The sequence below is a fragment of the Pleurodeles waltl genome, chromosome 2_1, assembly GCF_031143425.1.
Source record: "Pleurodeles waltl isolate 20211129_DDA chromosome 2_1, aPleWal1.hap1.20221129, whole genome shotgun sequence".
NCBI classification, from domain to species: Eukaryota; Metazoa; Chordata; class Amphibia; order Caudata; family Salamandridae; genus Pleurodeles; species Pleurodeles waltl.
In genome coordinates, this window is record NC_090438.1 from 332,524,638 (window position 1) to 332,546,986 (window position 22,349).

Genomic DNA, 22,349 nt, shown 5'->3' on the forward strand with positions numbered 1-22,349 from the left:
CTCGCTCCTGTATCCTGTGATTTTGGACTTCACCTGCTCCTCCCTGTCTGCAGTGTTTGTTCCAGACTTTTTGTGCCTTACTTTTTCTTTTCTTTTTATTTTTTCAGGAGTTCCATAATCTGAGGTTTTTCCCAAGTTTGGGTCTTTTCCTCTGGGGCTCCTTCTGGAGGTTACGGCCTGCTTCGTGTTCTATTATCAGCAGCACGTGGCTAATGGAAAGGGTTGCCCCTATCTTGGTCAATCCAAAACAAGCAAGAAACCTGGTGGTGCCCACAGACTGGCAGATTACAGTGGTAAGAAGGGTTCAGGTCGTGACAGAATGCTGTTGCCACGGGTGGTTGCACTGGAGTAGCCCTTGCTGGAGTGGTGTTCAAATTCAGCATTACAAATGGTATGAATAGTCTCCATATTTCTGTTTAATTAGTGTATAGGTGGCATACTTATGCTACAAGCATTGCACCTGCATTAGGGTGTGGTGTATAAGTGGCCAACTCTGGCCATGTGGGTCCATCATTATTTAAAGGACCTAAAGCCTCATTTACAAGGCCTGTGATGATGCCTTGCTGCACTGTACCTACAAGATACAGCACATTTCTGTCCTATCCACCTGCACTGCTGCTCAAATTGCAGCCAGGTGCCAATGCAGGCACCCTGCATTGTAGGGATGATTGTTTTTGTGCAGCAAGAGGAACCTTCCTGCAAAAAACAATCCCAAGAGGTGTTTCCTCTTTCTATGTGTGCCACACAATGCAGCACATAGAAAGAGAAAAAACCGAGGAGAAATAAAGATATTTCTCCCCACTGCATCACTCTTACGCCACTCCTAAGGTGGTGTAGGAATCTGATGCATTCCCAGACTTATAAACATGAGAATACATCAGATTCCATTGGTTTCCATGCGTGTTGCGTGGGAACACCCCAAGCAACACCCATGGAATGCCCCTTTCATGCAGTCTTATGTATGAAAGGGATCCACACAATTACAAGGCCAGGAAAAGCCATGCAAGGTGGCTTTGTGTGGCATTGTTGATATGGGCTAGCACACTGTGCTACAGGAACATTAAAAAAAATGATGCTCTGGTGCTGCAGTGTACCACTAGGGCCTCACAAAGAGGCCCCTAGTCTAACATTCTGTGAAACGTGGGGTAGGGTGCTATCAGCCAATTTTGGTGTTCCTGATAAGATAATGGTATTTCTAAATACATGCATAGTCTATATTGTGAGAGTCCATTTGCTTGTGTATAATGGTAATATGTATGTCGGTTCCCATCTGCTGCTGAAAAGGTGACCCAAGAGTAAAACATTTCAGCTCCATTTGCTGCATGAGCCTTAACAACAAATGTCACTTCTCCTCCCTCCTCTGTGAGGCCATTGTTTCTTCAGTGTGCTGTGAGGGAGAGACTCATGTTTGCTGTAATTACAAACATGTTTTGTTTTGCCCTTTTTCTAATGGAATTGAATTGTTCAGAGCCAGATTTAACAATTGAGGAATTCTTTTAAGAGTTCAAACTTGAATAACCTACAGGACTTCCTATCTAGCCGAGGAGTATATTCCCTAATACCATGGGCATCCCTGCATAAGGTAATTAGCGTGCCTTTAGCACAAAATGAGACAGAGATGCTTGGGAGATCCGTAAAGTCAGTGCCTAACCAACATTGGGTGCCATGTCATAAGACTCCAGTTGTAGTAATGGGACTGCTGGATTTTGGGAGGCAGCATCACTGAATATGGGTGACTGAGTCTCATCCCACACACTGTGTGACAGCTGTTGGCCTAATCATTCTGGCTAGCTACCAGCACCTCATTAGTACCAGAGGTAAAAGTGATTTTTGGCAGCCTATCGCATGACACTCAGACTCTTCAGGGTCGCGCTAAGGAGAAGGAAACCAGCTGATCGAGGGGCGGGACCTCCAGGCCCCTTTAACTCTCAACAAGCGCCTGCTTCACGGGACGCGCCCGGGGAAAGCCCGGGCCAAGGGCAGGCCCTCCTGCTCCTGTCAGCGCCCGGAAGAGACTGGGTTGGGCCACACTTCTTTATTTTTTGTTTTTCGTTGGGGACTGGTGACTAGTGAGGCCCGAGGAGTCCAGGCTTATCTGCTGTGCTTTCCGAACACCAACTGATTGTTTTGTGACTGACAGCGACCATTTGAGGCTGGGCTGGGCTCCCCCTCTGGGCCCCAAGGTACGGTTTGGGGCTTTTTTGATACATTTGTGTTTACCTTCCTTTCTAAATTGCCCCCATATTGGTGCTGAGTTTTTTTATTTGTTCAGAATGGGAAAACGCAAGGTGAGACCTAGTCCTGACTCGGGCCCTGTTAAATCAAAAATTTCTAAACCCAACAGAGTCACGGAATCCCATACCAACTGTGTCCCTAGAGAAATTGATAATCTAATAGAAGAAGTGGAGCTAATTCTTAACAAAAAAGAGAACACTGTTCGGAAGAGGCTGAAATCAGGAACCTGACTCTATTCTTCATGGGATTTCCTGTTCAAACTGTTTCTCTGGTTTGGATCATCTAGATTCGGTTAGTGCTCAACAGACCCCCTTGATACCTGTGCTTTCCAATTGCGATTCTCCTAGAGAAGATCTGTCAGTAATAGTTTTTAGTTTAAAGCGTGAAGTAGGAGAGTTCAAGTGCTTAATGCTTGAAGATCTCAAGCTTCTTAAGAAACCTGAACCACCTCCTCCTTGTGTTTTGAAGCCAGTGCCCTTGCTACGCAACTATCCCTTGGTTCCTGCGTCTTTGCCAGCAGATCTGTTGTCGAACTCGGAGGTTGTTCAGGGCCCCATTCACAGGTCTCATTATGGTAGAAATGCTGTACCTCCTTTGGCAAAACCTATACCTTCTTCTTTCAACTTTGATCGGAATCAGGACATTACATCAGCATCTGGCCAGTCCACTCATATGTCCAATGGAAACTGCATTTATATGTGTAATGTTCCTCCGCTAACAGTACAATCGAGGGAAGATAAACTTTCTTTAATCAACAAAGTTTCGCATTGGATCCGTCATGTCAGAGGCTGTGGCTCAATTATCCATGCCGATATTGTATTGGCCGTACGGTTGAGTGGCCGTTCCGGCGGGCAGGATATTATTAAACTCAACCTTGTAAGTCCTCTTCTAGTCACGGGCCTATTGAAGATGGAAGAACGTAACCACTCAAGGAAGGAACTTGATATATTTTTCAGTGACAGCAGTTTCTCCTTGGGAAGCATGACTTTGCCCACTTGATCAAGTATGACTAAGCCAGTACCATCCAATGTAACAGGCCATGTTGTTTCCTCTGGTCTGACATTTAGTCCAGCTGTTGAGCCTGATATGGGCTTTGTTTCCAAATGTATTAGTGCATGTGACTCTGCGCTTCAAAGGTTTACCTCAGACGTTGATTGACTATGTCTTCCTAGTCTTTGCAATTTTGGAATTGGATTTGACTCACAGACTTTATCACATTCAAGAACCTTGCCAAGTCCAGGTGTTCATATTTCACAGGATCCTCAAATTGTTTCTACTGTGAACTCTAATCCCGTACCGTATGTCGATTTTTGTGAATCTACCGGTTGTACTGCATATGTTACAGGGAAGTTCTTGTCCTGGAATTTGGCAGGCATTAAAAGTAAATTATTTGACTCCGAATGGGGGGCTTATTTTGAACCCTTTTGCATTTGTATGTTTCAGGAAACGTGGGCTATGGGAAGTGTGTACAGGCAAAGGTTTTGTTCCTTTACAAAAAATGCTATGCAGTCTCCCATGGGTAGGGCATCAGGGGCATGATGTACCTGGGTTAAGACGACTGAGGTGGGCGAAGCAAAGGAGATCTTCGTAGATTCCCTTGATATTTTGGCATTAGCAATACTGCCAAACTCAGGTATTCCAGTCTTATGTATTAATATCTACAATAGACCAGGTCCTCCCAATCATCGGTCTGCTACTATAGATCTCCTGCATAATCTTACATCAGATTTTCGTTCTAAATATCGTATTATCATTGCAGGTGACCTTAATGTGCAAATTGAATTCAACTCGGCTTTTGACGAGGCAACGCAGGCTGAAGATGAAGTGTGGAATATTCCCCCTCTTTTAACCCAACCAGTGTTATCCACTGCCTGTTGTAAGGCATCGCAGATAATAGACCTTACAGTAATACATGGTCTCCGCATTGGTAATGGTCGGTTTCCAGCTGATACTCCCACCAGACCAACTTTTTTTAGGGGTCTATATAGTAGTACACTGTATTATGTTATTTTTGATTTAAGGGCTTGGCATTCCATAATAGATGTGAAAGCCCACGGCATACTAGTGATCATGCGCCTTTACAAATTGTATATGACAGAACTCTCTTTTCAGGAGCTCCGTCGCTCTTTGTTTCTAATGCTCATGGAGCCTTGAAGTTGTCTAGTAACAGGCACGTTGTGAGATGGGTTTCGTTTCAGAAGTCCAACATGTTAAGGGATAAACTGCGTGCCCTAGTCTCTAGACACCAGCTTTTTGATGATCATTTTGCATTAACCTCACTGGAAGTTATGTCTTCTCATGTGGTCCTTTTTGTGGCCCTTAAGGAGCTTTTTACTAAAACTGTTAGGAATCGAAGGAATTCCTCCCTTCCATCTAGCAGCAAGTGGTTTGAGAAGAGGTGTCATGAGGCCAAAACTCTCTTGACCAAAGTGTTAAAGTCAAAGCATCGGGAAGCCATTGTGAGAGCAAGAAGGACTTACGTCTCCACATGTAAGATGTGCAAACTCAAGCATGAGGAAAGGTTATGGGGTGATCAGGCCGAGGAGGCTAGGACCCATGATGTCAAACTTTTCTGGCTTCTGGTTTCACGTAGAGACCCAAATCTTTCATCTGTCCCAGAATGCCATATTGCTGCTGATATCTGGTTTACTCACTTCAGGGAGTTGTACGGCTCCACACTGGAATCCGTTGTTACCAGCCCCGGAGAGATATTGCCATGCTGCCCTGCAGTGATCTCTCTGCCTCCCTTTCCTTTAAAATAAACTGAGTTGGGAATTCTTGCTCAAAAATCAGGGAAAGCTCCTTGGCCAGATGGTATTCCTTCAGATTGGTATAAATCAGTTTTGCCCAAATGGACCCGGTATATAAACAGGATATCGAATATTGCCTTGTCCACCAGGTCTTATCCGAATTCCTGGAAGGAGGCAATAATTGTGCCTATTCACAAGAAAGGTGAGAACAATCTCCCAGGGAACTATAGACCTATCAGTTTACTAGACAATCTGCAAACAATATTCTGCTATCAGCTGTTAAGTAGGCTGAATCATTGGATAGTGGAAAATCAGCTATTAAGTCATCTTCAAGCAGAGTTCAGAGACAAGGTCAGTACTATTGATCAGGTCTTCTACTTTTCTACTATAAAGTGGAAGTCCATAGATGTGGATTCAGGCCACCTTTTTGTGGCATTTGTTGACTTGAAATCCACATTTTACCTTGTCTCACGTCCCAAACTGTGGGAATTCATGAGTAAAGCTGGAGTCCCCGGCTCCATGCTTAATATAATTAAAGATCTTTACACTGGCAATTGGGCCAAAGTAGGATGGGGCCCGGCAGGTGATCTGACTTCAGCATTTCCCAATGTTCGTGTTGTGAGACAGGGTTGTGTCCTAGCACCCACCCTGTTTCTCCTATTCATCAATGCTTGTATTCCCTACCTTTTGGATTGTCCCGGTGATAACCCTAGTATGGGAGGGCAGAAGTTCCCATGTCTTTTATTTGCTGATGACACTTTGCTACTCTCTCGAACAGCCATGGACCTTTCAACCTTGCTTGCAAGGTTCATGGAGTTCTGCAAAGATCATGGCTTGGAAATCAATTCATCAAAAAATAAATACATGGTGTTTGGGGACAAAAAGCAGAAAATGAAGAGACCTGTTTATTTAGAAGGTGTTTTTTTGGAAAGAGTGGGCACTTTTGATTATTTAGGTGTAAAATTAGAAGATTCACACAACTGGCATGCCCATCTCCAGAAATCACTAATGTGCCTGAATCAAAGGGCGGGTGGCATTGTGAGATTTGCAACCAGATCCCCCAGTTTTGCTGTGACTCCTGCTCTCGAAATATATAAATCACAAGCCGGGGGAGGGGGGGCTTTGTAAGGTGCTGAGTTATGGGGTCACTGCAATTTGAAGAATTTGGTTAGGGCAGAAAATCAGTGTTTGAAGATGTTGTGAAAAGTTCCTTCTAGCACCCCATCTTTGCCTATCCGAATGGATCTAAATCCTTTTCCAAATTAACCAGATTGCTGCTTTAAGGCCACTTCTGTTTTGGATTCGGCTATGGTCATCAGACGCCCTCGTTCCATTTAGATGTGGGCTGTCCAATCTGGTGGGCCCTAATCTCAACAATAAAATTAATTGGTGTGCCTATGTTGAATGGTCCTTATTGCATCTCGGTCTGGGGTCCTATTGGAAGGATCCCTATTCTATTCCTAAAAATGCTGTTCAGACATTGAAGGACACTTTTTGGCTCAAAGTTCATACTGTTCAATTGGCTGAAGTTATGCCCTTCTCTATGTCTGATAGCTTTCTGCAATTCAAATGTTATTATGAGTTGTGCAGAGCGCTAGCGCTCCCTCTGTGGGGTTCCCCCCCCCCCCCCCCCAAGTCAGGGATGGAAGGGGAAGCCCTTCCACCCCGACTCCCCCACCCCCGTGAGGTCAGTTTGTCACAGGGCCTCCTCCCATCGAAGCTCAGCTTCCAGCGCAATGATCGGAAGAGAAATGCAAAGCATTTCTCTTCCGATCACGGGGAGGAGGCAGAGAGGCTTCAAAGGGAAGGAAGTGTATTTCCTTCCCTTTGAAGTCTCTTTCTGCGTTTTGGCAGCCGGATTGTAAAGCACCAGGGATGTCTTTTTTATTATTGTAACTGACAAAAGGGAGCGACCCCTTGGGCAAGGGTCGCTCCCGGGGGGGCATTTTTTTGGAAGGCCTTTTCTGCCCCCCCGGGGGCAGATCGGCCTATTATTAGGCCAGGAGGGGCAGAAACCTCTAGGCACCAGGGATACATTTTTTTTTAGATTTTATTTATTGATGTAGGGAGCGTCAAGGGGGGCAGAAACCACTAGACACCAGGGAGTTTTTTTTTTTGTTTGTTTGTTTTTCACGTAAGGGGAGCGACCCATTAGGCAAGGGTCTTTTCCCTGGGGGGGGTGGGTGGGCAAATTTATTTTAGGGCATTTCTGCCCCCCCTGGGGGCAGATCGGTCTATTGGTATTAGGCCGATCTGCCCCCGGGGGGCACAAACCTCTAGGCGCCAGGGCAAATAGTTTTTTTGTGTTTTTTTTTTGTTTGTTTGTTTTTTTAGAGATGGGGAGCGACCCATTAGGCAAGGGTTGCTCCCCTAGGGGGGAAATGGTATTTAGACCATTTCTGCCCCCCTTGGGGGCAGATTGGCCGATTGTAGGTCAATCTCCCCCAAGGGGGCAGAAACCACTAGGCAACAGGGATTTTTTTTTTGGCGGCAATGTCACGCAGGGGGAGCAACCCCATAGGCAAGGGTCGCTCCCGGAGGGGGGGTTGGGCGGTGGGGGACAAATTTATTTTAGCCCATTTCTGACCCCCCTGGGGCCGGCTGAGCTTGAGGCCAAAATCCAAAGGTAGGCACTGTTTTCTTTCAAAAAATGTGATGTGTCCACGTTGTGTTTTGGGGCATTTCCTGTCACAGGCGCTAGGCCTACCCACACAAGTGAGGTGTCATTTTTATCGGGAGACTTGGGGGAACGCTGGGTGGAAGGAAATTTGTGGCTCCTCGCTGATTGCAGAACTTTCTGTCACCGAAATGTGAGGAAAACGTGTTTTTTTAGCCAAATTTTGAGGTTTGCAAAGGATTCTGGGTAACAGAACCTCGTCAGAGCCCCACAAGTCACCCCATCTTCGATTCCCCTAGGTCTCTAGTTTTCAAAAATGCACAGGTTTGGTAGGTTCCCCCAGGTGCCGGCTGAGCTAGACGCCAAAATCTACAGGTAGGCACTTTGCAAAAAATACCTCTGTTTTCTTTAAAAAAATGTGATGTGTCCACGTTGTGTTTTGGGGCGTATCCTGTCACGGGCGCTAGGCCTACCCACACAAGTGAGGTATCATTTTTATCGGGAGACTTGGGGGAATGCAGGGTGGAAGGAAATTTGTGTCTTCTCTCAGATTCCAGAACTTTCTGTCACCGAAATGTGAGGAAAATGTGTTTTTTAGCCAAATTTTGAGGTTTGCAAAGGATTCTGGGTAACAGAACCTGGTCAGAGCCCCACAAGTCACCCCATCTTGGAATTCCCTAGGTCTCTAGTTTTAAAAAATGCACAGGTTTGGTAGGTTTCCCTAGGTGCCAGCTGAGCTAGAGGCCAAAATCTACAGGTAGACACTTTGCAAAAAACACCTCTGTCTTCTTTAAAAAAATGTGATGTGTCCACGTTGCGTTTTGGGGCATTTCCTGTCTCGGGCGCTAGGCCTACCCACACAAGTGAGGTATCACTTTTATCGGGAGACTTGGGGGAACGCTGGGTGGAAGGAGATTTGTGGCTCCTCTCAGATTCCAGATCTTTCTGTCACCGAAATGTGAGGAAAATGTGTTTTTTTAGCCAAGTTTTGAGGTTTGCAAAGGATTCTGGGTAACAGAACCTGGTCAGAGCCCCACAAGTCACCCCATCTTCGATTCCCCTAGGTCTCTAGTTTAAAAAAATGCACAGGTTTGGTAGGTTTCCCTAGGTGCCGGCTGAGCTAGACGCCAATTCTACAGGTAGGCACTTTGCAAAAAACACCTCTGTTTTCTTTAAAAAAATTTGATGTGTCCACGTTGTGTTTTGGGGCGTTTCCTGTCATGGGCGCTAGGCCTACCCACACAATTGAGGTATCATTTTTATCGGGAGACTTGGGGGAACGCTGGGTGGAAGGAAATTTGTGGCTCCTCTCAGATTCCAGAACTTTCTGTCACCGAAATGTGAGGAAAATGTGTTTTTTTAGCCAAATTTTGAGGTTTGCAAAGGATTCTGGATAACAGAACCTGGTCAGAGCCCCACAAGTCACCCCATCCTGGATTCCCCTAGGTCTCTAGTTTTCAAAAATGCACAGGTTTGGTAGGTTTCCCTAGGTGCCGGCTGAGCTAGAGGCCAAAATCTACAGGTAGGCACTTTGCAAAAAACACCTCTGTTTTCTTAAAAAAAATGTGAGGTGTCCACGTTGCGTTTTGGGGCATTTCCTGTCACAGGCGCTAAGCCTACCCACACAAGTGAGGTATCATTTTTATCGGGAGACTTGGGGGAACGCTGGGTGGAAGGAAATTTGTGTCTTCTCTCTGATTTCAGAACTTTCAGTCACCAAAATTTGAGGAAAATGTGTTTTTTTTAGCCAAAGTTTGAGGTTTGCAAAGGATTCTGGGTAACAGAACCTGGTCAGAGCCCCACAAGTCACCGCATCTTGGATTCCCCTAGGTCTCTAGTTTTTAAAACTGCACAGGTTTGGTAGGTTTCCCTAGGTGCTGGCTAAGCTAGAGGCCAAAATCTACAGGTAGGCACTTTGCAAAAAACAGCTCTGTTTTCTTAAAAAAAAAATGTGATGTGTCCACGTTGCGTTTTGGGGCCATTCCTGTCTCGGGCGCTAGGCCTACCCACACAAGTGAGGTATCATTTTTATCGGGAGACTTGGGGGAACATAGATTTTCCTTCCAAATATAAGAGAGTGTGTAAAAAAGACAACTATTTGAGAAATGCCCTGAAATTCACATGCTAGTATGGTCACCCCGGAATTCAGAGATGTGCAAATAACCACTGCTCCTCAACACCTTATCTTGTGCCCTTTTTGGAAATACAAAGGTTTTCTTGATAGCTATTTCTCACTCTTTATATTTCAGCAAATTAATTGCTATATACCCAGTATAGAATGAAAATGCACTGCAGGGTGCAGCTCATTTATTGGCTCTGGGTACCTCGGGTTCTTGATGAACCTACAAGCCCTATATATCCCCGCAACCAGAGGAGTCCAGCAGACGTAACGGTATATTGCTTTCGAAAATCTGACTTTGCAGGAAAAAGTTACAGAGTAAAACGTAGAGAAAAATTGATGTTTCTTTCACCTCAATTTCAATATTTTTCTTTTTCAGTTGTTATTTTCTGTAGGAAACCCTTGTTGGATCTACACAAATTACCCCTTGCTGAATTCAGAATTTTGTCTACTTTTCATAAATGTTGCAGTGTCTGGGATCCAGCATTGGTTTCATGCCCATTCCTGCCACTGACTGGAAGGAGGCTGAAAGTACAAAAGATCATAAAAATGGGTTATGTCCCAGTAAAATGCCAAAATTGTGTTGACAAATTGGGTTTTCTGATTCAAGTCTGCCTGTTCCTGAAAGCTGGAAAGATGGTGATTTTAACACCACAAACCCTTTGTTGATGCCATTTTCAGGGGAAAAAACCACAAGCCTTCTTCTGCAGCCCCATTTCCAATTTTTTTGAAAAAAACGAAATTTTCACTGTATTTTGGCTAATTTCTTGGCCTCCTTCAGGGGAACCCACAAAGTCTGGGTACCTCTAGAATCCCTAGCATGTTGGAAAAAATGGACGCAAATTTGGCGTGGGTAGCTTATGTGAACAAAAAGTTATGAGGGCCTAAGCGCGAACTGCACCAAATAGCCAAAAAAAGGCTCGGCACAGGAGGGGGAAAAGGCCTGGCAGAGAAGGGGTTAACTTACAAATGGTCCAACTCCACCAATAAGTCTAAGTTATGCCCGATGGGATGTAAGAATGAAGAGTCTGATCTACATGTCCTTTTTCAATGTCGTGCATGTGACAAACAGAGGGCCCTTTGGATCAGTCCCCTATGCAAACAAATGGGTTTTAGGAATTGTTTATTCGCCGAGAGAATTTTTAAATCTGATTCATCTGTACAAATAGTCTATCCTGTGGAAACATTTCTTGAATCAATATGGTGATTTAGATTAGCGATCTTAAAGAATAAGACTAGGTAGTAGTTCCTAGAATTAGGTATTATAGTGCATTTTTATTGTATCTAGGTGTATGTTATTAGTTTTGATATTTTCCGGGACTGGATGTTTTTTAAGTATTATATCATTGGAGAAAGAAATCTTTTTTATATGTATGTTTTATCTTGGTTTTAACATTTCTCTTCTTAGTGTTTGTTATCTATTTTATTGCAATTCCTTTTATAATCTCCTTTTTGGATTGTTATATATTGTACTTTTCTGGTATGTTTTTTTACCGAAATAAAGTGATGATGGATGGGGGGACTTTTCAGGGAAGTCGTGGCAGAACACATCCTCCTCCCTTCTCTCAGTTATGCAAGTCTCATACATGCAAAGACACACAGAAGCAGAATATTACTTCACTAGTGGCCATGTGTACGAACACATTTTCCCATAGACACAGCATGGGCAAAACTGCTTGCTACATCTAGCCCTAGGTTTTATTAAAGCAACTGTGTTCTCTGTAAAATCTGGATGAATTGCGATGATAAGAAAATGAAACACAACACTAGTGTGGCAGTTACCAGGAAAGTGAAACACAGGACGAGTCCCACCATATTGTCACACTAGTGTCCCTAATATCCCTACCCACACAACTAATTTTCTGCACAAGAATAAGTAGCTCTAATCTGCCTCTGTGGTCCCAGGAAGGAAGCCCAGTCCACATACCTGTGTTAGAGGTAACAAAGAGGTCTCTTAGTCATCTGAACATCCTTCCACATAGACAAAGAGGTAGACTGAGGTTTCAACACAAACTGTGACAACATGCAGCATGAGATGCCAGGTTGGCTGGAATGTCCCCTCAGACTTATTTTCAGACAGCCTATTGCTTTAGAATAAATCATGTTGGTGTTTTGAGAACTGTAAACATGTGATGATGTGTTTTGTCTGTGTAAGGTAGACATTGCACTCTCCAGACCGGCGATGCCCCATAAACTACAGTGTATAGATAGCCTTGGAAGGAACACAGGATGAAATGTTGTGCAGAGAAATTAATAACAATTCTGTGTGGAAGGGCACCTGATATAAAATAATAAAACATCACCACTAAAATAAAGCCTAAAATAATAATAGGAATAAAATGCAAAGTGACTAGGTCAGAGGGCACAGGCCTCACACCCAAGCTAAAATAAATGTGCCTACATAAATGCTAAAATAACCTCACAACACACCTATGTCTGTAAATATCAGATCAGGACCTTAGTGCATAGCTTCCATTAGCAACCAGGGAAGCAATCCATTAGTAACCAGTTTCTAGACAGTATCACTCAACCAGTGGGAACCCTTGAAGCATTACGCTTATTGCAGTGTTTCACTATATTATGCATCATGTAACACACATCATCAAAATGTCTGTGGTAATAGAAGTGATATTACACAACCTTTGACCTCAGTGATATCATGTGGTTAAATCCTAACCTGCCCTACTACCCTGTTTGCAGCTGAAAGGCTAGAGGAAGAGCAAGAGATATGAACTGTGAAGACTAGACAGGCCTCACTAAGCTCTGTTATTTTGTTCTTACTATTGTCAAAAGATACAATATTTTGTAAGCATAATGTCTTCCTTGACTTATACTGTAACAGACTGCCTATGTAAAATGCTCTGGGTGTAGCTTGTACTGTACCTGTGGGCTGTAGACTAGGGGAGTAGCTTTAGAGCAAGATGGCCTACAATCACCCACCCTTTCCCTGTGGCTTTTTGCCAGTCATAGCCTCCTGCAGTATGTAGCTGGCTTGAATCTTTTTGTCAGGCTGATTTTTATTTCCAGGATGACCCTGCTGCCTTCATAATCCTTGAGACTAGAAGTAGTGATTATAGTGCCAGTTAGTGCCTAGTGATAGGTACAAAACAGCTAGGAGCTAGTGAGAGATAGGAGCTTTTCACAAGAGATATGAGCTGTAACTGTCATCCATTTTACCCTGTGCTCTGAAGCAGCTGTCAGATGTCATGTAGAGAGGTTAGTACTGTATGCCAGAAAGGTTTGTGCAAAGGTGGTGCAAGGATGATTCCGCTTGGGTCAATAAAATATATAAGGACCTGGGACATGTTGAGTCCATTGCAGGGGCAATAGTGCACCCTTCTAATGCTAGGTGCCTAACTGCCAAAACCCAACATGTGGTCATCAATCTTGTTGCATCTACATTGAGAAATATGTGTCTCCTTCCAAAATGTAAGAAGACAAATTGGTCTCACCATAAAACAGTTTGTCTCTTCTCCCGGAGGAGATTAATGTAGTGGTGGATTAATTTATCAATACGCTCCATGACAGGCAGATGAACTGATGATTCACAAAACCATTGATCCCTTAATTTTAGTCACTGCACACCTGAGTCACAGTCTAAGGGCCTTATTTAGAGTTTGGCAGTCAGTGTACTCTGTCACAAATGTGATGGTGCCTCCCCTTCCTTATCACAAGTGCATTAAGGTCAGTTTCACTTGTAATACTGTAGACAGGACATCCATCCATCATAATATGAAATGTGAACATTTCTGTTTTTTATAGCGCAGAACTAAAAATAATTCAAATCAACTCTCCCAGGCCTCCCTAATTCTCCTTATCCTGCTATGACCAGAAAATCCATAAACAATAGGTCTTGTTTTAAAGAAGTGTTGCCAGGTGAAAATACTTGAATGATTTTCAGTCTTAAACCCTCCTACGACATAGCTGATCCATCACTGTCCAAATTAACCAAGGCGCTGGGAGACAATCAAGTGACTCACTAATCAAACATTGTCCACTCTTCTCGCTCAAAAGTGTTTCTGTTTCGTATGAAAATAGGTTGGGTATCTTGTATTTAAAAAAAAGCTTTGTCTAGTTTCTGATACAACCTTTCCTGCAAAATAACTGGATAGCTGTGTGAATAACTAACTGCAATTTGTTAAAAGCAATATTCACCTGGGTCAGGCTTTACAGCTTGTCTCAGCAGTGGAGACCCCTTTTTACTATTAATAATGCACTATATCCTCAGGACACAGGTGACACATTTCTGTTAATATGTCTACATCTGTCTGTGACTTACAATGCAGTAGACAACATATCCTAATTTTCACATTTACCTTTTAAGGGCTGAGGTTTTGTCCTTCAGTGCTGAGCTCTTCTGATGATATTTGGAGCTGCTCGCTCTTCAACTCTCATAACTTTTTTTCCACAAAAGTACCCACACTAGATTTTCTTCCTTTTTCCCACGTCACTGAATCTAACAGGTCATGTTAGAAACAATTTTCGCCCATGGTAACAGCATCAGTTACCACTTTGTCTCACCACTCACATGGAATGATCACTACATCATCCATTTCATAATCTCTATGCCACAAGCCAAAACTTCAATCAACACTAAGCAACCCAGATGGAACTGAAACAGAATAATGGAAACTGACCTGTGCAGCACACTTGAAACTAACCAGTCTAACACCACCAATGGTCTAGCTGAGGGCATCATCAACTTCAACCATTTGATCCCTAACTGCGTTGATGCTCTGGCACCCATGAAACCCACAAACCCTGAAGAACGAAAAAACAGGCATTTTGGTACACAGAAGAACTCTGGGACTCCAAAACATACTACAAATAGCTGGAAAGGAAATGGGGAGCCAACCACAATGCTGACACCAGAGCAACCAATAAGGCTGCCTTGAGGCACTACCACCACCTCTAGAGAGACACCAAGAGAAGATACTTCGCAAATCGAACAGAAGCCAGCTCCAACAAAGGCAAAGAAATGTTTACCATCATCAAGGAATTAACCACCCCAGAAGCCTCAGCCAACTCCATCACTCCTACCCAGGAAATCTACAATAACCTCACTACCTACTTAAAATCTATAATAGCTATGAATAACAACTGAACCATGAGGACATCATCAGCAAGCTACACACTGACCACTCAGTTGAACACCTCACCAACTGGAAAACACTGACTGAGGATGACACCAACTCTCTCATGAAAACCTTCCACTCCAGGGGCCCCACAGACCATTGTCCACATCACATTTACAACCTAGGAGGACCTGTGATCAGCAAGGGCCAGATGTAGGAAAGGATTTGCAAGTCTCAAACGGCAAAAACTGCCATTTGCGAGTTGCAAATTGCATTTTCCTATGCAGAAATGCATTCTGCGAGTCGGGACCGACTCGCAAAATGCATTTCAGAATCGCAAATAGGAAGGGGTGTTCCCTTCCTATTTGCGATTCCTTGTGGTATGCAATACCATTTGCGACCGCATATGCGGTCGCAAATGGTGTCGCAGTTACCATCCACTTCAAGTGGATGGTAACCCACTCGCAAATTGGAAGGGGTCCCCATGGGACCACTACCTACCCTAAAAAAATACCGAAACTAAAGGTTTCTGATTTTTTTTAAGTGCACCTCGTTTTCCTTTAAGGAAAACGGGCTACACTTTAAAAAAAAACTGCTTTATTTAAAAGCAGTCACGAACATGGAGGTCTGCTGACTACAGCAGGCCTCCATGTTTGCGAGTGCCCATAGTCGGTATGGGGCCGCAATTTGCGACCCACCTCATTAATATTAATGAGGTGGGTCATTGCGACCCCATACCGACTCGCAGACGGTGTCTGAGACACCGTTCTGCATAACATTTTGCGAGTTGCAAATAGCGAGTCGCTATGACTCGCTATTTGCAACTCGCAAAATGTTTTTTGCTACATCTGGCCCCTAATTCCTTACTCACACCCTCAACTCCTCCATTGAGTCTGTGGACTGGAAGCATGCTGCAGTCATGGCCCTCCTCAAGAAGCCATCAGCAGATCCCAACAAACTGAGCAACATTTGCCCCATCTCCCTACTACTATACCCAGCTAATGTGCTAGATAAAGCAATCAACCAGCAACTCACAAACCACATGAAACTCTATACCGTTCTCACTAATTTGGCTTCTGAAGCAACCACAGTACATAGACAGCACTCATCATGGCCACAGATGAGATCTGCATCCTTCTAGACTGAGGAGAAAATGCTACCCTCTAACTACAGGACCTCTTCGAGGTGATCGATACTGTGTCAGACACCAGCCTCATCAAAAGAAGTCAGGCAGAAGGCATCCAAGGTCTAGCCCTCAAATGGATATACTCCTTCCTCACAGGCAGAACACCATATTGTCTTAGGATCTCATGGCATGTCTATTATCTCCTATTCTGATGACACCCAGTTCATCCTCTCATTTTCAGACAAGTCCCCCATGACCATATCCAACTTCAACAAATGCATGATCTGTATAGCAGAATGGATGAAAAACAACAGTTTGAAAGTCAACTCAGACATAACAGAAGTGCTGATCTTCAGGAACAAGAACTCCTCCTGGGACTCCACCTAGTTGTCATCAGAGCAAGGGCCAACACCATCACCCACTAACCACAAACAAAGCCTGGGAATTTTCCTTGATGATAAATTTAATGTGGCCTCACAGGTGCACACAGTTAGCTACTTCTGCTTCCACATACTACACATTCTTATAGAAATCTTCAAATGGATCCCCAAGAACACCAGGTGTACCATCACTCAAGCCCTAGTCCTTAGTAGACTAGACTATGGCAATGCACTCTATGTGAGAATCCCAACCACTTCCCCTACCATCTACAGACCATCCAGAACGCCACAGCCAGACTCACCTTGGATTTGCATGGCACACCCCCACATCACACCTCCACTCAGAGAACTCCACTGGCTGCCGGTCTACAAAAGGTACAAATTCAGACTCCTCAAACATGCATACAAGTCACTTCGCAAAATAGGACCAGCTTACCTCTACTGCCGCCTCCACTTCCACCATCGATCCAGACACCTATGCTTGTCCTCACTTTCTCTCGCACACAACCCTCACATCCACAAAAATAGACCATGAGGCCTAGATGTCTTCTACCTGTCACACAAAAACTTGCAACAACTTCCCTCTGCAAATAAAGTCTCCTCCTCACTTCTGGAATTTTGCAAGAAGCTGAAGAATTGGCTCTTTAACTCCCAGTAGATGACTGTTAGAAATGGGGTCTTTGGTTGGCAGTCAGGTTACCACCTGTCCAAGCAAGGACCCTCACACTAGCCAGGGTAAGTCACACAAAATCCAAATTACCTGTGCCCACCCTCTGGTAGCTTGGCACTGAGCAGTCAGGCTTAACTTAGAAGGCAATATGTAAAGTATTTGTGCAATAAATCATGCAATAACACAGTATAAGCACCACTAAAATACACCATACAGGTTTAGAAAAATGTTAAATGTTTATCTGAGTAGAATAAGGTCACAACGGTCAAGATTTGATAAGTACAAGTTGAGATATCACTTTTGCAACACAAAATAGAGTCATTAGTTCTTAAAAAGGCAATAAGCATCTCTTGCAAGCACAAAGTAACTGGTTTGTGCCTAAATTATCCACAAGGGACCGCAGAGGAGAAGATGCGTGAAAAACGGAGAGGTATGCATCGTTTTTTCGGTGGCGCACACAGATGATGCGTCTATGCTTATTCACGCAACAAGGGCTTTACATTGATTTCCTGGCACACAGACTTGGATCCTCTTCAGGTTGCGGGGAATTTGGACGCCCCGGGGATGATGCAGAGAAATCCTGGGTGTGCAGGATGAAGTCACAGGAACTGCGTCGATCCGGTGGGCAATGCGGGGACATTTCTGTCACACGGCAGGTGGTTCATCAATTCTTCTCGGAGGACGTCAGACTGCGTCGTTCCAGCTCGGCTATGCATCGATCCAGTGGGACGTGCGCTCAAGTTCCGATCCCAACGCGGGCATTGCTTTGATCTCCACTAGGGGAGCCAGGCTGCGTCGTTCCAGATCAGCGGGCAGTGATTTTTTTTCACTGCAATGCAGGCTGTGTGTCATTTCTGGCAGGCTGTGCGTCGAAAGTTTGCCGCACAAGGAGTTCTTTGCAGAGATGAAGTCTTTTTGGCCCTGAAACCTCAGAAAACAGAAGGCAAGCTCAATCCAAACCCTTGGAGAGCACTTTTCAGCAGAGCCAGAGGGCACCAAGGCAGCAGGGCAACAGCAAGGCAGCAATCATTTTCAGCAAATCAGTCAGGTGAGTCCTTTGGGCAGCCAGGCAGCTTCTCTTGGCAGGTTGCAGGTTCTGGTTCAGAGTTTCTTCCCCAGCGGTATCTTGTCCAGAAGTGTCTGAGTTGGTAGGGTCAGAGGCCCTGTTTGAATACCCAAATGTGCCTTTGAAGTGGGAGAGACTTCAAAGAGTGGCTTAGAAGTGCACAAGGTCCCCTTTCAGTCCCACCATGTCTGCCAGGGTCCCAGTAGGGGGTTTGGCAGTCCGTTGTGTGAGGGCAGGCCACTGTCCTTGGACTTGTAGGTGTCAGGGCCTCCACCCTCCCAGCCCAGGAAGAACCATTCAGTGTGCAGATGTGTGCAGGTGTGACTGAGCATCCTATGTTAGGGGTTGTCTGAGTGAAATGCACAAGGGAGCTGTCAACTAACCCAGCCAGATGTGGATTGTAAGGCACAGAAGGATTTAAGTGCAGGGAAATGCCCACTTTCTAAAAGTGGCATTTTTTAAATAGTAGTATTAAATCCAACTTCACCAGTCAGCAGGATTTTGTATTACCATTCTGGCCATACTAAATATGACCTGGTTACTCCTCTCAGATCAGAATCTACCACTCAAACAGTATAGGAGGGTAGCCTCATTTCAAGCCTATGAAAGAAGCAGGTCTCACAGTATTGGAAAACAAATGTAGGAGTTTTACACTACCAGGACATATAAACTACAAAGGTTCATGTCCTGCCTTTTACCTACAAAGCACCCTGCCCTATGGGTTACCTAGGGCATACCTTAGGGGTGCTTTATTTGTAGAAAAAGGTGAGTTTTAAAGCTTGGCAAGTACAGTTAAATGCCAAGTCGAAGTGGCAGTGAAACTGCACATACAGGCCTGAGGCATGGTTCTGGGCACATGTATTGCACTTTACTGGGGTATTACAAGTAGATTAAATAAGCCAATTGGGTATGAACTAATGTCACCATGTTTTATTGGAGAGAGCATATGAACTTTATCACTGGTTAGCAGTGGTAAAGTGTGTGGAGTCCTAAAACCAGCAAAAACTGTGGCTAAAAAGTGGAGGGAGGCAGAAAAAAGTTAGGGGTGACCACCCTAAGGCTGTCAGGTCTAACAATTACCTACTTACCTGCTCTGATTCATGGATACATTTGGGGTGATAAGCCATGCTTTACAAATCCAAATAACATAGCATGAGTTTTTTTGACAAAAGCCCCAGGCCAAATTTGCATCCTTTTCCCCACATTTTGGGGAATCTAAAGGCACCCAAGGTTTGCGGATTCTCCTGGAGGAATACAAAAAAATAACCAACATATAGCAAAGTTCGAACAGATTTGTATTTTTTTTAAAAATTGAAAATGTGTTTTTTGCTAAGAAAGGCATCAACTATAATCCTGATGTTCCAAAACCACACTCCTACTAGCTGTTCAGGAACAGACAGATGTTTTGAACAACCGTTTATGAAATGTTTTAAGTGAAGGTGAAATATTCCTATTTTTATGATCTCTCCTGCTTGCAGTTTGTAGTATAAACAGGTTTGAATGCCATGCATCAACCCTGAAAGCTACAGATTTCTGCAATGCAGCTACAATTCTGAATTCAGCAAGGGGTCATTGGCGTAGATCACTCATGGTTTTAATAAATATCATTGAAATTAAAAACTAACGAAAGAAGGGAACAAAGAAATAGATGTCAATGTTTTCATCTGTAATCATTTCCCAATGACCAACCTATAAATATAATAATATGCCATGACATCTGTCAGACTCTTCTGCCCCTAGGCACAAAGCACGCTACACCCAGAGACAGCCAAGTTGGACTGAACGTCCTCAGATCTAACTAATGAAAAATGGGTGTAAAGAAAACCCATTCTTTTTTTAAGTGCTCCAGATAATGAACTTTGTTCAGCTCTGAATTTGTGGTTATCGCGGTTCAGACGGCATTTCGCAAAATGTACTCTTTATTGCATGATGGCTTGCATATGAAACTTAAAAAATGACGAGAAATGTAACTGAGAATAACTAATGTTTTAGGGTTCCGAAACTTTTCACACTAGAAATTATAACTCCATTATAACTCCCTTGTGTGGATGGGCCTATCCTTTCAAAAGAAAATGTCGAAGATTTTAACACTTGGGCCTGAGCTCAGCAGGTATAGAGAGAAACCTACCAACTCAATGCATTTCTGAGAATTATACTTCTAGGGAGGTGCAGGATGGTGTGCCTTATGAGGATCCTACTACGTTTTCCCACCTAGTGTGCCCTGCAAACATAGGAGTAGATTTATAAGACCCTAGTGCCAACTTGCACCACATTAGCGTCATTTTTTTACACTAATGTGGCCCAATGAGGCCAAACTCCTTGTGCCATATTCACAAACTGGCGCAATGCATGCATTGCGCCACTTTGTAACCCTTTGTGCTGCATCATGCCTGCGCCAGGCATGATGTATGCAAATGGGGCGTTCCCCCATTCGGGGGTGAAAAAATGGAGCAAGGAAATCTAACAGATTTCCTTGCGTCATTTTTTACTGCACTTTTAATGCCTGCTCAGAGCAGGTGTTAAAAGGGGGCTTCCATTTATAATGGGCCCCAATGTACTCTGCAGGAGTAGTGCCAATATTTTGGTGCTACTCCTGCAGAGTACATCAATACCGTCAATAAAAATGATGCTATTGCCCCATACCCTTCACCATGGTGCGCTGTATCTTGGATACGGCACACACATGGTGGTGATAGGGGGGTGCTTAGGGGCGCAAAGAAAGTGGTGAGGCACTAGATGCAGTGCCACTTTCCTTAAATTAGCCCCATAGAATTTTGGCAAAAAGCCTTATGTGCCTTACACTTCTGTGATGGAAAGTTGTGAAAGCTGTTAGGATCAACAAAATTCCTACCACCTAGCATTCCCACAATTCTCCCAATAAAAACAGTAACCCAGTGTGACTGGGCTTATCACTGCACAAGTGAAGATCAGAAAATGGAAGCATCAAGATTTTTCCTTTGAAATTCACTCATTTTGGTGCATTGGATGCGTGCAGTGTTTGGGCCAGATCTCAGCCAAAATCCTGGGAAACCTTCCAAACTCAGACATTTCTGAAAAATAGATGCCCAGGAGAGTCCCGAGTAGTGTGACCAGTGTGGATCGCAGTATGGAGTCTTACACAGAAATTCTGCAAACATCAAACTCTTGTTAAAATCACATATGCTCTTCATACTTCTGTGAGGGAAAGTTCTGGAATCTGCAGAGTCCATCCACCTAGCATTCCTAAACTTCAATTGACAGAAATTGTACCCCACTTTTCAAGAACCATTCAAAACTTGGACCTTGTGAAATCAACATGGTGTAAAGGAGGTCTCCACATGGTTAGTATTGGTTCATTTCTATAACATTAACATTTTAAGAGAGACAGCATTTAAATAGGAAGGAGAGTGGAAATGCAGGGTGGAAAATTGCTGGCCATCGTCTGGAATGTTATGCATAAATATGAGAATAATCGTCCTATTTTCTGCAGGCCTTGAAGGAAGGCACATAAGCCAACTACCATCAACTTCCATAGGTTTCATGGTTTCAGGAATGCATAGGGCTGGTATGATTCCCTGGTCGTCAACTGACCCACATACAGAATACTACAGCCATTCACCATGGTAAGTGAGAGGGAGTTAGGATTTTGATGGATGTAGTTCTGAAATATGGGCTGTCAGAGTAGGGATAAGTCCACCATTCTGCCTCCCGTTGGAGCAAAAAAACAATCTAGTGCACAGGATGAGTCCCAATGCCAAGATGCTCCAGTGCTCATCTCCATTTCTTTTCTCACTTTTTCAGAGTCCTATATCTCTTAGACAAAGTCCTTCTAAGTGTGCAGTTGCTCTCTCAGAAGGAAATTAGGCCTTGGCTGAAGAGGGAGACGGTAAGGTAAGGAATTGGCATGGCAAGGTGAGTTATGTGTTCTATAGCCAGGGCACATGGTGGGTAAGCTATGATTTAGATGCCTTTTTGTTGAGCAACTAGAAGGAAACTCCTGCAAGAGCTTGCAAAGTCAGGCATCATCTTGGGCATGGCTAGATTACTTAAGCCATGACCCAAAGGCTTGTTATGGGGCATTCAGTTGTGTAAGAAGCTTGATTGGTCTCCACTTCCCAAGTTTCCCCATCTAGACATCCTTTGAGGTTGATACCCAAATCCAATAGCCTGTAATATTAGAACAAGGACCAAATCAGTAACAGATAATGTCTGAAGTGTCCCGTAAAAAGGTAAGGTACCTGTTCTTCCAATAAACTTACCTCAAAGCTCAATGATGTCTTTTGCAAATCTTTCCAGCTTAGCACGTCACAGTGATTCTAAGGGAGAAAAAAA